Here is a 15,488-nt window from a genome sequence, read left to right as displayed (position 1 = left end):
AGATATTGGGGTCTGCTCTGTCTGCTTGTGATTGTGTGTGGTCTTCCTGTCTTGCTTGTGATTGTGTGTGTCTGCCTGTCTGCTTGTGATTGTGTGTGTTCTGCCTGTCTGCTTGTGATTGTGTGTGTGTCTGCCTGTCTGCTTGTGATTGTGTGTGTTCTGCCTGTCTGCTTGTGGCGTGTGTCTGCCTGTCTGCTTGTGATTGCTGTGTGTCTGCCTGTCTGCTTGTGCACATAGCTGCTCTGTCTGGATGGAGCCTCAGGCGTTGTGTCTGCCTGGGCCGTATGAGGTGGTAGGAGAGACGAGGTAGGAACAGTGGATGCGTGAAGGGGTGGAGAGAGAGAGAGATGAGCCTCCACTAGTCTCCAGCTATCAGTTTGTAAAGGGTTTCCCAGTAACAGTACTGTGTGTCTGAGGCCTCCAGTGAGTGCAGATGGACCTCCAGTCCCTCACAGCCACAGTGTTTAACCACTAGATGTTTATGTGTATTTTAATTTGATATCCCATTGAGACCGAGGCCTGTTTTGCAAGGGAGCCCTGCATGTACACAAATTATAAAACATTTTAAATGCAAAGTAATAAAGACCTCAAATATTTACAAGAAAGAAGCAAAGTAATCACATTCCTCAACAAGGAGTTTTTCTCGTCAGTTACCAGTGGGTGTTAATGTAATTGTCTGTTGATGGTAAGTATCGGCCTGCCAAATTTTGATGCGTTAGTTTAAAAAACAAATGTTTCCCCAAAACTCAACACAAAATATCCCCACAAACACAGTGCATTTGAACATGTTCACATTGCAACACCTCACGCCTATTGAAAACAACACTTTTTCAGTAGCCTTGTAGAAAGTCTAGAACCCTGACTGCTGAGTCTAGAACCCCCTGACCCTGATGAGCTAGAACCCCCTGACCCTGATGAGCCTAGAACCCCCTGACCCTGCTGGTCTAGAACCCCCTGACCCTGCTGAGTCTAGAACCCCCTGACCCTGCTGCGTCTAGAACTCCCCTGACCCTGCTGAGCCTAGAACCCCTGACCCTGATGAGCCTAGAACCCCCTGACCCTGCTGCGCTTAGAACTCCCCTGACCCTGCTGCGTCTAGAACTCCCCTGACCCTGCTGAGTCTAGAACCCCTGACCCTGCTGAGTCAAGAACTCCCTGACCCTGCTGAGTCAAGAACCCCCGACCCTGCGGAGTCTAGAACCCCCTGACCCTGCGGAGTCTAGAACCCCCCTGACCCTGCGGAGTCTAGAACCCCCCTGACCCTGCGGAGTCTAGAACCCCCCGACCCTGCGGAGTCTAGAACCCCCCTGACCCTGCTGCGTCTAGAACCCCCTGACCCTGCGGAGTCTAGAACCCCCCCGACCCTGCTGAGTCTAGAACCCCCCCCGACCCTGCTGAGTCTAGAACCCCCCCGACCCCGCTGAGTCTAGAACCCCCTGACCCTGCTGAGTCTTGAACCCCCCTGACCCCGCTGAGTCTAGACACCCCCCCCCTGAGCCCTGCTGCGTCTAGAACTCCCCTGACCCTGCTGAGTCTAGAACCCCCCCGGCCCTACTGAGTCTGGAACCCCCCCCCCCCCGACCCTGCTGCACTCTAGAACCCCCCCTGACCCTGCTGAGTCTGAACCCCCCCCCCCTGAACCCTTGCCACAAGCAGACAGGAAGACACACACAATCACAAGCAGACAAGCAGACACACACAATCACAAGCAGACAAGCAGACACACACAATCACAAGCAGACAACCAGACAGGCAGACACACACAATCACAAGCAGACAGGATAACATACACTGATCCATCGCCTCATCTCCTCTTCAACAACTCTCACTCCTTTCTTCAGATTCACTCTCAAGCCTTCCCCCTCTTTCCCAGAGAGAGAGGCAGAGAGAGAAAGAGGGAGGCAGAGAGAGAGAATCAGAGAGGCAGAGAGACAGATAGGCAGGGAGACAGAGAGACAGAGTGGCAGAGAGGCAGAGAGGGGAATGAATAAGGCCAGGTATAAATTATTCAACTGCTGAGAGGAACACTGTAGCAGCATAGTGAACCAAGAGTGTGTGCCACTCTGTGGGAACCCTGTGTGCCACTCTGTGGGAACCCTGTGTGTGCCACTCTGTGGGAACCCTGTGTGTGCCACTCTGTGGGAACCCTGTGTGTGCCACTCTGTGGGATCCCTGTGTGTGCCATTCTGTGGGAACCCTGTGTGTGCCACTCTGTGGGAACCCTGTGTGTGCCACTCTGTGGGAACCCTGTGTGTGCCACTCTGTGGGAACCCTGTGTGTNTGTGCCACTCTGTGGGAACCCTGTGTGTGCCACTCTGTGGGAACCCTGTGTGTGCCACTCTGTGGGAACCCTGTGTGTGCCACTCTGTGGGAACCTTGTGTGTGCCACTCTGTGGGAACCCTGTGCGTGCAAGTCCTGTTGGTTAACTAGCTATCGCTGGCCAAAGGACAGGTTCAGAGGCAGCCTCTGACACACAGACACGATTAGTTGACTTGTCAATGCTGGGCTTGAACCTGCACACTGCCACTCCAGACCCCTGGTTCCATGCTAAGTGTCATTGATTGGAAGTGAAGAAGAGAGATAGCAGGTCAGAGTCACTGATTGATTGAGGTTGAGTGGGTTCCAATCAGATATACTCCTCTCTTTACCCCTTCCGTACTCTCGTTTTCTCTCCTTCCCGTTTCCCTTTCCCCATTCCATCACAGCCGCCCCCCCAGGTATCCATGGTGACGGCTGGCTCACACTTGATAAAGGAGGTCGTCAGTACAATCTAATTGCAGTGTTTCTAATTCAATAAGACCGAGGGAAGCAACCCAGTGTGAAACCACTAATCTACCCTCACACACAGTCTGCTACCACCACTGTTGCCACTCAAATCCAACATGAAATACTGTCTTAAACAAGTACTGCTGCTTTTCTTTCCTCGCTGGTAGTTTGGCTAATTGATAGTTTATTATAAGCTGGGTGGTTCGAGCCCTGAATGATGATTGGTTGACAGCTGTGGTATATCGGGCCATATACCACGGGTATGACAAAGTATTTATTTTTACTGCTCTATTTACGTTGATAACAGTTTATAATAGCAATAAGGCACCTCGGGGGTTTGTGATATATGGCCAATATACAACGGCTAAGGGCTGAGTCCAGGCACTCCGCGTTACGTCGTGCCTAAGAACAGCTCTTGGCCGTGGTATATTGGCCATATACCACACCCCCTCGAGTCTTATTGCTTCATTAATTGGCCAGAGATTCTGCTCAACCGTCATGTTCAGTAGTCAGGAAACAGACAAAACCTCTGCAAATTGAAAGACCTCTATCTATCCATCATTGTCACATCAAATCAAATTTGATTTGTCCCACACGCCGAATACAACAGGTGTCGACCTTACAGTGAAATGCTTAATAACAAGCCCTTAACTAACAATGCTTTAAGAATTAATAAAAATATTAAATATAATAAGTGTTCAGTAAAAAATAGAAAATAGAAAATAAAAATAACAAGTAATTAAGAGCAGCAGTAAAATAACAAGCGAGGCTAAATACAGGGGGGCACCGGTTAGTTGAGGTAATATGCATATGTAGGTAGAGTTAAAGTGACTATGCATAGATAATAAACAGAGTAGCAGCAGCGTAAAAGAGGGGTCCGGGTAGCCCTTTGATTAGCTCTTCGGGAGTCTTATGGCTTGGGGGTAGAAGCTGTTAAGAAGCCTATTGGACCTCGTCTTGGCGCTCGGTACCGCTTGCCGTGTGGTAGCAGAGAGAACAGTCTATGACCACGGTGGCTGGAGTCTTTGACAATTTTTAGGGCCTTCCTCTGACACTGCTTGATATAGAGGTCCTGGATGGCAGGAAGCTTGGCCCCAGTGATGTACTGGGTCATACGCACTACCCTCTGTAGTGCCTTGCGGTCGGAGGCCGAGCAGTTGCCATACCAGGCAGTGACGCAACCCATCAGGATGCTCTCGATGGTGCAGCTGTAGAACCTTTTGAGGATCTGAGGATCCATGCCAAATCTTTTCAGTCTCCTGAGGGGGAACTGGCTTTGTTGTGCCCTCTCACAACTGTCTTAGTGTGTTTGGACCATGATAGTTTGTTGGTGATGTGGACACCAAGGAACTTGAAGCTCTCAACCTGTTCCACAACAGCCCCATCAATGAGAATGGGGGCGTGCTCGGTCCTCCTTTTCCTGTAGTCCACAATCATCTCCTTAGTCTTGATCACGTTGAGGGAGAGGTTGTTGATCTGGCACCACACGGCCAGGTCTCTGACCTCCTCCCTATAGGCTGTCTCATTGTTGTTGGTGATCAGACCTACTACTGTTCTTTCATCGGCAAACTTGATGATGGTGTTAGAGTCGTGCCTGGCCGTGCAGTCATGAGTGAACAGGGAGTACAGGAGAGGACTGAGCACGCACCCCTGAGGGGCCCCCGTGTTGTTCCCTACCCTTACCACCTGGAGGCAGCCCGTCAGGAAGTCCAAGGTCCATTTGCAGAGGGAGGTATTAGAATTTAGAATCAAGGTTTTGTTAATTTTCTGTTTTTATGATGTTTATGTCCGCTTGTTCTCATGTTGTATTTTTGGTCTCGTCTCCTCCGCTCCTCTGTGTGCACCTTCCCATTTACACCAGAGATCTGTATATAATGAAGAGATGTACGTCTCTGCCCCAACAATGGGAGTCGTTGTCCCAAAGTAAAACCCATAGAAACACATTGGCCATATTTTGGACAGACCTCTCGCTCCGTCTCTTCCTCTATGGTTTACACACACACACACACACACACACACACACACACACACAAAGCCCCTCCCTCTGCCTGTCACGCTAAACCCCTGAAAAAAGTGGAGAGATCACATACTCCTCCTGTATTTGAGGTTTGGTCCAACGGAAATCGGTCATATGGACACCAAAACACACAGACATTATTACACTGTGATAAAGGAGTTCATTTTTCTAACGATATCCTTTTTATGTCTCAACTACTCAAATTACGCACAGAGCAGACACTACTAAAACGAGAGTATGAGAATGTTGATTTTAGAAAATGAATGTTCATCGGGGTACCACTTACTGCTAGCAGCATTTCAGCCAAAGACCGTTATACTAGCCGTCTAGTCTTTATAAGCATAAAACACAATTATATAAGGAATTGGCAACTCGTTCTCATTCTGAGAAATGAGGTAGTTCCTCCAGATTTCAACATCTGAACAAAGCGGACAGAAAAACATGCTGTTCAAAACAGTTGGAGACAAGACAGTTCAAACCTGTTAGCTAGCAAATAGATCCAAGATGGCTAAACATGAAATATAAAGATTAGCTGGCTAGTCACTAGCACATGGGCTTGAGAGACTGTTGATGAGACCCGTGTTCATTTTCTACTGCCTGCTACAAGATGTTAGTCATTATTAGTGAATCTGCATTATGCATGGTTATAGTTAAATCTGTAATGAAAAAAAGGGCATTTTTCATAGACTTGAAATCCAGATCAATGATCATTGCAACAACAACAAAAAAGCAGGTTAAACTATATAGATACAATATTAGTATTGGGTCTTATGACTGTGGAAGGCCTATATTTAGCCTTGGTATGACTGAACTCCTTAGATTATTGCTAACTGTTTGAAATGCAGTTATTTGACCTTTAAATGCACAACACTTATTTTGAGAAAACAAATCTTTTTTAGATGATATATCTATTGTGAATCGCCCATAAGTAAAAAAAAAAATAAAAAAAAATAAATAGAGATAGGATTTTTAGGCCGTATCGCCCTGCCCTACCCAGGACCCCATGGCACGTCCTAGCTGTGCCTGAATAAAAAGACAAGGTGAAGTGTCTGTGTGTCAGAGTTTGACAGTGTGTGTCTGTGTGTTTTAACTGGTTGATGTTGAGTGTTTTTGGCCCCTTGGTTGTGAAAAGCCCATTCTTCCCCTAAGCCCTCCATTCCACAGACCACTTAAAGCTATTCTTCACAGGACAATCACACTGAACCAACACACCAGAACGAGACAGAGAGATCTTTAAATTCCTACAGGCATTATGAGTGATCGACACCTTTGTGTCAGAGCTATAGTTCACACAACTACAATGTCACACAACCATATGATGGGGCATATGGGGGGGGGGGGCGATTAAGTGCAACACACCTGATCCCAGACTCAGCCGAGCGGCTAGGGGGACTTAATTAAGCAGAGCACACTTAGTGGCCATGGGGCACAACAATAACAGAGAGAGCAGCTGTTCCTTGCCTGGTGATGTGTACAGCTACATGCTAACAGCTAAATGCTAACACTGTGTGTGCAGGAGCAGGTGTTTTTTGTTCTTCCCTTGGGCTCTCTAGTGGGCCTAGTTGGTAGTTATGGAGGGGGAGGGTGAAGAGGGAAGGGGTGATTACAGTGAAAAGAATATAAACTTATATTTTCCCCCCTCCTCCTCACCTCACCCAGCATCTGCTGTCTGGGCAGCCTTGTGTTATTAAGGTATAATGACATACTACTATTCACATACACTCCTCCCCCTCTCACTCAGAAATAACCCTGGGCTCTGTAGTGTCAGTAGCATATAGCCCTCTACTAGATTCACATTACAGACACACGTGAGGGAGGCACTTTCTCGCCACAAGGACTGATTCTAGCTCTGACAAGAGGTGGTGCGCCTCATCCATGGGCTGAAAGTTTGAAACTCTATTGGCCAAGCCATCTAAGGCTTTGCCTAAATACAGCCTTCATGAAGATATTGGGTGGAGGATTAACGTATGAAGAGGATTAAGAGAGATGATTGCGTGGAATACCTCATCATTAAATGCAGATGACGTTATCTTACGAGATCCTTTCCTTTGGTCACTGCTGTGTATATTTCCCCCCAAGCAGACACGGTGACGACTCCAAGCAGACAAGAAAACACCGCGACAACTATTTGCAAACTTGAAACCGCATATCCTAAGGCTGCATTGATTGTAGGCTGACATTACCAAAAGTATGTGGACACCTGCTCGTCGAACATCTCATTCCAAAATCATGGGCATTAATATGGAGTTGGTCTCCCCTTTTGCTGCCGTAACAGCCTCCACTCTTCTGGGAAGGCTTTCCACTAGATGTTGGAACATTGCTGCTATAACAGCCTCCACTCTTCTGGGAAGGCTTTCCACTNCAGCCTCCACTCTTCTGGGAAGGCTTTCCACTAGATGTTGGAACATTGCTGCTATAACAGCCTCCACTCTTCTGGGAAGGTTTTCCACTAGATGTTGAAATATTGCTGCGACGACAAGAGCATTAGTGAGGTCGGGCACTGATGTTGGGTGATTATGCCTGACTGGCCAATTCCAATTCATCCCCAAGGTGTTCGATGGGGTTGAGGTCAGGGCTTTTTTGCAGGCCAGTCAAGTTCTTCAATACCGATCTCACAAACCATTTCTGTATGGACCTCGCTTTTTGCACTGGAGCATTGTCATGCTGAAACAGGAAATGGTCTTCCCCAAACTGTTGCCACAAAGTTGGAAGCACAGAATCGTCTAGAAAGTCATTGTATGCTGCAGTGTTAAGATTTCCCTTCACTGGAACTAAGAGGCCGAGCCCAAACCTTGAAAAACAGCCCCAGACCATTATTCCTCCTCCACCAAACTTAACAGCTGGCACTATGCATTGGGTTAATGGTAGCGTTCTCCTGGCATCCACCAAACCCAGATTCGTCCGTCGGACTGCCAGATGGTGAAGCTTGCTTCATCACTCCAGAGAAAGTGTTTCCACAGCTCCAGAGTCCAGCGAGCTTTACACCACTCTAGCAAACACTTGGGATTGAGCATGGTGATTTTAGGGTTGTCTGCTCAGCCATGGAAACCCATTTCAATAAGCTCCCGACTAACAGTTCTTGTGCTGACGTTGCTTCCAGAGGCAGTTTGGAATGTGGTAATGAGTGTTGCAACCAAGGACAGTCGATTTTCACGCGCTACCCACTTCAGCACTTGGCGGTCCAGTTCTGTGAGCTTTTGTGGCCTACCACTTCGCAGCTGCGCCGTTGTTCCTCCTAAACGTTTCCATTTCACAATAACAGCACTTAAAGTTGACCGGGGCAGCTCTAGCACGGCAGAAATTTGACGCAATGAGTTGTTGAAAAGGTGGCATCCTATGACGGTGCCACGTTGAAAGTCACTGAGCACTTCAGTTAGGCCATTCTACTGCCAATGTTTGTCTATGGAGATTGCATGGCTGTGAGCTCGATTTTATACACCTGTCAGCAAAGGGTGGCTGAAATAGCCGAATCCACTAATTTGAAGGGGTGTCCAAATATGTTTGTATATATAGTGTAAATATACAGTGCATTCGGAAAGTATTCAGACCCCTTCACTTTTTCCACATTTTGTTACGTTACAGCCTTATTCTAAAATTCATTAAATAAATAAAACATCCTCATCAATCTACACACAATACCCCATAATGACAAAGCAAAAACAGGTTTAGACATTTTTGCACATTAATTACAAATAACAGAAATAACTTATTTACATACAGTTGAAGTCGGAGGTTTACATACACTTAGGTTGGAGTCATTAAAACTAGTTTTAAACCATTTCTTGTTAACAAACTAGAGTTTTGGCAAGTTGGTTAGGAGATGTACTTTGTGCATTACACAACTCATTTTTCCAACAATTGTTTACAGACAGATTATTTCACTTATAATTCACTGTATCACAATTCCAGTGGGTCAGAAGTTGACTGTGCCTTAAACAGCTTGGAAAATTCCAGAAAATGATGTCATGGCTTTAGAAGCTTCTGATAGGCTAATTGACATCATTTGAGTCAATTGGAGGTGCACCTGTGGATGTATTTCAAGGTCTACCTTCAAAATCAGTGCCTCTTTGCTTGACATCATTGGAAAATCAAAAGAAATAAGCCAAGACCTCAGAAAAAAAATTGTAGACCTCCACAAGTCTGGTTCATCCTTGGGAGCAATTTCCAAACGCCTGAAGCTACCACATTCATCTGTACAAACAATAGTACGCAAGTATAAAGACCATGGGACCACACAGCCGTCATACCGCTCAGGAAGGAGCGGTAGAGATTAACGTACTTTGGTGCGAAAAGTGCAAATCAATCTCAGAACAGCAAAGGACTTTGTGAAGATGCTGGAGGAAACAGGTACAAAAGTATCGATATCCACAGTACAACGAGTCCTATATCGACAGAACCTGAAAGACCGCTCAGCAAGGAAGAAGCCAGTGCTCCAAAACCGCCATAAAAAAGCCAGACTACGGTTTGCAACTGCACATGGGGACAAAGATCATACTTTTTGGAGAAATGTCCACTGGTCTGATGAAACAAAAATAGAACTGTTTGGCCATAATGACCATTGTTATGTTTGGAGGAAAAAGGGGGCGGCTTGCAAGCCAAAAAACACCATCCCAACCGTGAACCACGGGGGTGGTAGCATCATGGTGTGGGGTTGCTTTGCTGAAAGAGGTACTGATGCACTTCACAAAATATGGCATCATGAGGGTGGGAAATTATGTGGATATATTGAAGGAACATCTCAAGACATCAGTCAGGAAGTTAAAGCTTGGTCACAAATGGGTCTTCCAAATGGACAATGACCCCAAGCATAATTCCAAAGTTGTGGCAAAATGGCTTAAGGACAACAAAGTCAAGGTATTGGAGTGGCCATCACAAAGCCCTGACCTCAATCCTATAGAAAATKTGTGGGCAGAACTGAAAAAGYRTGTGCGAGCAAGGAGGCCTACAAACCTGACTCAGTTACACCAGCTCTGTCAGGAGGAATGGACCAAAATTCACCCAACTTATTGTGGGAAGCTTGTGGAAGGCTACCTGAAACGTTTGACCCAAGTTAAACATTATAAAAGCAATGCTACCAAATACTAATTGAGTGTATGTAAACTTCTGACCCACTGGGAATGTGATGAAAGAAATAAAAGCTGAAATAAATCATTCTCTCCTATTATTCTGAAATTTTACATTCTTCAAATGAAGTGGTGATCCTAACTGACCTAAGACAGGGAATTTTTACTAGGATTAAATGTCAGGAATTGTGAAAAACTGAGTTTAAATGTATTTGGCTAAGGTGTGTGTAAACTTCCGACTTCAACTGTTAGTATTCAGACCCTTTGCTATGAAACTAACGCTCGTCGGAAGAAGACCAAGGTGCAGCGTGGTACGTGTTCATGCTTCTTCATTAAAAAAGCGAACACCAAACAAAACAACAAAAGAACAACGAACGTAACGTCTTGAAGGCTCACCAGAGCTAACAAAAACAACATCCCACAACCTAAAGTGGCAAAACAGGCTGCCTAAGTATGATTCCCAATCAGAGACAACGATAGACAGCTGTCCCTGACTGAGAACCATACCCGGCCAAAACATAGAATCACAAATCATAGAAATAAAGAACATAGAATGCCCACCCCAAATCACACCGCGACCAAACCAAATGGACATGAAAAGGCTCTCTAAGGTCAGGGCGTGACAGAGACTCGAAACTGAACATCCTTGAGATGTTTCTACAACTTGATTGGAGGCCACCTGTGGTAAATTCTGTTGATTGGACATGATTTGGAAAGGCACACACCTGTCTATATAAAAGTCCCACAGTTGACAGTGCATGTCAGAGCAAAAACCAAGCTATAAGGTTGAAGGAATTGTCCATAGAGCTCCAAGATTTTGTCGCGGCACAGATCTGGGGAAGGGTACCAAAAAATGTCTGCAGCATTGAAGGTCCCCAAGAACACAGTGGCATCCATCGTCATCATCATGGGGTGGCAGGTAGTCTGGAGGTTAGAGAGTTGGACTTACAACCAAAATGTTGCAAGATCGATTCCCCAAGCTGACAAGGTAAAAGGCAGTTAACCCACTGTTCCTAGGTCGTCATTGAAAATAAGAATTTGTTCTTAACTGACTTGCCTAGTTAAATAAAAGGTCAAATTTAAAAAATATATATTTATATTAAATTCTTAAAATGGAAGATGTCTGGAACCATCAAGACTCTTCCTTAAGCTGGCTGCCCAGCCAAACTCAGCAATTGGGGGAGAAGAGCCTTGGCCAGGGAGGTGACCAAGTACCCGATGGTCACTCTGACAGAGCTCCAGATTTACTCTGTGGAGATGGGAGAACCTTCCAGAAGGACAACCATCTCTGCAGCACTCCACCAATCAGGGCTTTATAGCAGAGTGGCTCGACGGAAGCCACTCCTCAGTAAAAGGCACATGACAGCCCGCTTGGAGTTTGCCAAAAGGAACCTAAAGGACTCAGACCATGAGAAACAAGATTCTCTGGTTTGATGAAACCAAGATTACACTCCTTGGCCTGAATGCCAAGCCTTACCTGGCCAATACCATCCCTACGGTGAAGCATGGTGTTGGCAGCATCATGCTGTGGGGATGTTTTTTGGCGGAAAGAACTTGGAGACTAGTCACGATTTAGGGAAAGATGAAATTAGCAAATTACAGTGAGATCCTTGATGAAAACCTGCTCCAGAGCGCTCAGGACCTCAGACTGGGGCGAAGGTTCACCTTCCAACAGGACAACGACTCTAAGCACACAGCCAAGACAATGCAGGAGTCGCTTCAGGACAAGTCTCTGAATGCCTTGAGTGGCCCAGCCAGAGCCTGGACTTGAACCCAATCGAACATCTCTGGAGAGACATGAAAATAGCTGTGCAGCGACGCTCACCTTCCAACCTGACAGAGCTTGAGAGGATCTGCAAAAAATAATGGGAGAAACTCCTCAAATACAGATGTGCCAAGCTTGTAGCATCATACCCAAGAAGACTTGAGGCTGTAAATCACTGCCAAAGGTGCTTCAACAAAGTACTGAGTAAAGGGTCTGAATACTTATGTAAATGTGATATTTCAGTTTTACATTTTTTAATACATTTGCAAACATTTCTAAAAACCTGTTTTTCCTTTGTCATTATGGGGTATTGTGTGTATAGATTGATGAGGGGGGGAAAAACGATTTAATCCATTTTAGAATAAGGCTGTAACGTAAGAAAATGTGGAAAAAGTCAAGGGGTCTGAATACTTTCTGAAGGTACTGTATTCTCTGGACTCCGACATTGATCGCTCTGATATTTCTTAACTTCTTTCTTTTTACTTATGGATTATGTGCAGATTGTTTTGTATTGCTGCACTGTTGGAGCTAGAAACACAAGCATTTCACTGCACCTGTGATATCTACAAATCTGTGCACGCAACCAATAAACTTGGATTTTATTTGATTCAAGAGGTGAGCTCATTTATTCCTGTTCGGAAAAGCGGGGAACCCTGAAGCTTTCATATTCTGGGAAGGACAGCTAAAGAAGATGACAAGAGACAGCAATCATCAATTATAAATCAACGAGGACCCCTAGTTGGCTTCCATTGAGACCATTCCAGGGGGCCTTCTAAAGAACACACATGGCTCCACCGGGGAACATGAATGAGGGATGGATAGAAACGTGTGAATCAAATATTGACTGTTGGGATTCTATAAAAACAGGGGTCTAGACTAACATCAATATTCATATTGTTTACGCTTATGGGGTGTCCTGATTGGTCATGGCGGTGTCCCGCATCTAGCAGTTTATAGTTGGTGGCAGACAACTTGTTGTTACTAGAGAAGAGAGGGAATGCCTACACACACACCTCTCTGTAGCAGTGTCTCAGAGAGCAGACTGAAAGGATGACTAGCCCACTGGTCACAGCATGGCTAGACAGCATGACTGACTCACAGACCTGGCCTTGGACTTGAGCACTTCTGTCTGTCTCTCTGGCTGGTGGGAGAAGCTCACCTTTTGGGGATAACACAGAAAATAGGGTGTAGGCCAGAACTAACCTCTCACAAGGCAAGAGGACAGAGATGCACTGACCATTAAAACTGTTTTGGCAGACACTACAGAGGCCGATGAGTGATTGTCACCAACAAGAAGCAGCACCGTCAGGTAGGGCAAGGGACAACAAGACATAGAGGTGCGCCAGCACACGCTGTCACACCTGACTGGACTATCCATGGGTTCATCTCTGGGTGTAGGAGGAACACAGGAAACTAATGATCCTGGAGCGGAAGTAGGGTTGAGAATAAGAACACAGAAATGCCCGGCTTCCAGTTTCCACTCTGGCACCTCCGCCACGAGTACAGAAAGACACACAGGATCGTTTCATCCTGGCAAACACATAGCGAGAAATGTTCCAACAACACACACACACAAACAAACAACAGGTCAAGAAGCACACATATCTTGCATTAGAACACTGAGGACACTGACGGCGTAATTCCACCTAAAAAGTCACAAGTAGTCAAAGGACAGTGAAAACTGGAATGAACATTCTGTCAACTCTTCTGTCAAGTCATTTCTGCAGACATTTGACGATTAAGCCTATTTCAAAAATCCACCTGCCACTGAAACATCAAAACAAACAACTTCAGAAATCAAAACAAGACAACAATAATGTTCTGAAGTCATGAAACTGTTCAAATACAGGCCATTCAAGTCCTTGACAGGTGAACATTCATTCAACACACAAAGAAGACTAAGTCAATATTCTGCCTCTGATGGAAGGATTCCTCCTGAATTGAGAGTAAGTAGCCTGTACTAATCCACTGGTCCTATTCACAAGCAGAATGATCAGACAGAAGAGAAGTCTATTCCTGTCTATAGACCTTGGTCCTGTAAGTCCCTCTTCCTTTCCCCCTCCCTGTCAAAGTTTTATAGCTGCATTCATTGTTCCCAGCTGCCTACCGTTCAAGTACATAACAATAAATAACTTAAGCACACAAAGGTACACGTGGTTTTAAGCTTTATGGGGTTAAATAATTGTAGCTTGAGCGCCGTCCACTTTCTCTATAGCTAATATTTTAATTACTGTAATTGTATTGTATTTTCTTTGTGTCAAGGTACGCAGGTATGAATAAAACGCACAATGACATGAATTGTCCCACTCATTTTGGATGGCTAGACGCAAGTGTCGTCATTACTGCTTGGGCCGTGAATAATTTTCAGTGATGCGTTATAACGTTATTACTAGGCCTAGTTATTCAGCCATATCTAGACCAAATAAAAAAATATGTTCAGCATTCAAATGTCCTCGTTATTATAGTGCCTGTCGTGATTGATTGCACAAATTCCCACACGGGTTATAACGTCAGTCAATAGCCATAAAACCTGCGATAAATCCCTATTATAAACCGGATAATCGGAAATTCGCAGATTAGGCTCACATCAAGACACTAATCCAGAAAGCATTTGACCCGTTAACGTTTCTCTTTCAACACGCATCTGAAATTGTTGATTGCCTTGTTAAATCGAAACAATACCAGGCTAATTGATAACGCAATGGCCACTTCAGTTATTCAATGTTTGAGGTCGGTAAACAAAAATTAACATTTATTTTTTACAAAACGCTTTGATAAAGTGAATTTAGATACCTAAAATCCACACCCGCAGCAATAGTTTAAGCGAGTTATGCTAGTTAGTTACATTCCAACATTATTAATTAAACCAAACAGAGATGGTTTAACAAAAATGGGCTCACAAGCTTCCGACACCATTTTGAAAAACCACTGTTCTTTACTGCGCTGTGTGGTTTAAAAATGCGTGACCAGCGAGCTATTGGAAAGTAGTAGCTAGCTAGGCACTAGACAATTCTACCGCAATCATACTAGATCCCATCACGTTTGCTAGCATCCTTCCCACACACTGTCCCTTCTCTTACAATCTGTCAATCGATATGTAGATTGGCTAGCTATTTTACCTCAAACGATGGAGGAAGTGCATAACATTTCGTCACATAAAATAGATACACTATTTAGCCCATCGCTGAAATGTTATTTTTGTCCACCTACTAAGATAGCGCTAGCTAGCTCGCTAATGCTAGTTATCCTCCACCATCAATACATTTTCCAAGTAACGTTACCATGCCATATCGGTGTCGGACAATTGACAGAAAAAGGGGGAAGGAGCAGAGATGACACAACAATATTCAGCGGGCGAGCCTTACCAATGTCTGATGGACAAATGCTGTTATCTAAATTCCTTATTTTGTTCAGGTATCTTCAAACTCGTTGGCACTGGCTATGTTAACGCTGTCGGTGTTCTAGCTTCTCACTTTGCTACAGCGATTTCGGGCTAGCAGCGGCGTTGGGAACACCGCGGAGTGGGGGATGGTGATGCCGAGATTGGGAGTGATGGGTGGAGAGAGGGGCCATGAGCAGGCAAACAAACATTGGATGGTGATGGGCTTTTCAGCCTCCCAAAATTACAAAAGGACACCACCTCTAGAACTACAACTTAAGCTTGAAATGGGGTAAAGATATATCAGTTTGGAAGTAACCAATTTTAAAGAGAATGAAAATTGAAATGATTTGGTCAGGAGGATAAAGAACGTAGAGGTTGAAACTTGAGCTTGTTCGAGCAAAAAAACGACATTTCCCATCAACGTATTTTAGAGTACGGCGCCATTTTATGACGTTTTGTAGGCAATGGATGGCGCTTGAGCGGCACATTTGGAT

General features: G+C 45.1%; 1 long non-coding RNA gene across 1 annotated transcript in view; it reads right to left on the bottom strand.

Annotated features, from left to right (window-relative positions):
• LOC112072295 (uncharacterized) overlaps positions 1-15,192 on the bottom strand; it is a 30,208-nt gene extending 15,016 nt beyond the window's left edge. Inside the window, exon 1 of the long non-coding RNA XR_002894286.2 lies at positions 14,978-15,192. This is a non-coding gene — a long non-coding RNA (uncharacterized lncRNA). The remainder of the gene's footprint in view (positions 1-14,977) is intronic.
• Positions 15,193-15,488: the final 296 nt, after the last annotated feature.

This window comes from Salvelinus sp. IW2-2015, unplaced genomic scaffold (assembly GCF_002910315.2).
Source record: "Salvelinus sp. IW2-2015 unplaced genomic scaffold, ASM291031v2 Un_scaffold1880, whole genome shotgun sequence".
NCBI lineage: Eukaryota > Metazoa > Chordata > Actinopteri > Salmoniformes > Salmonidae > Salvelinus > Salvelinus sp. IW2-2015.
This window is presented reverse-complemented; position numbering and strand designations above follow the sequence as displayed.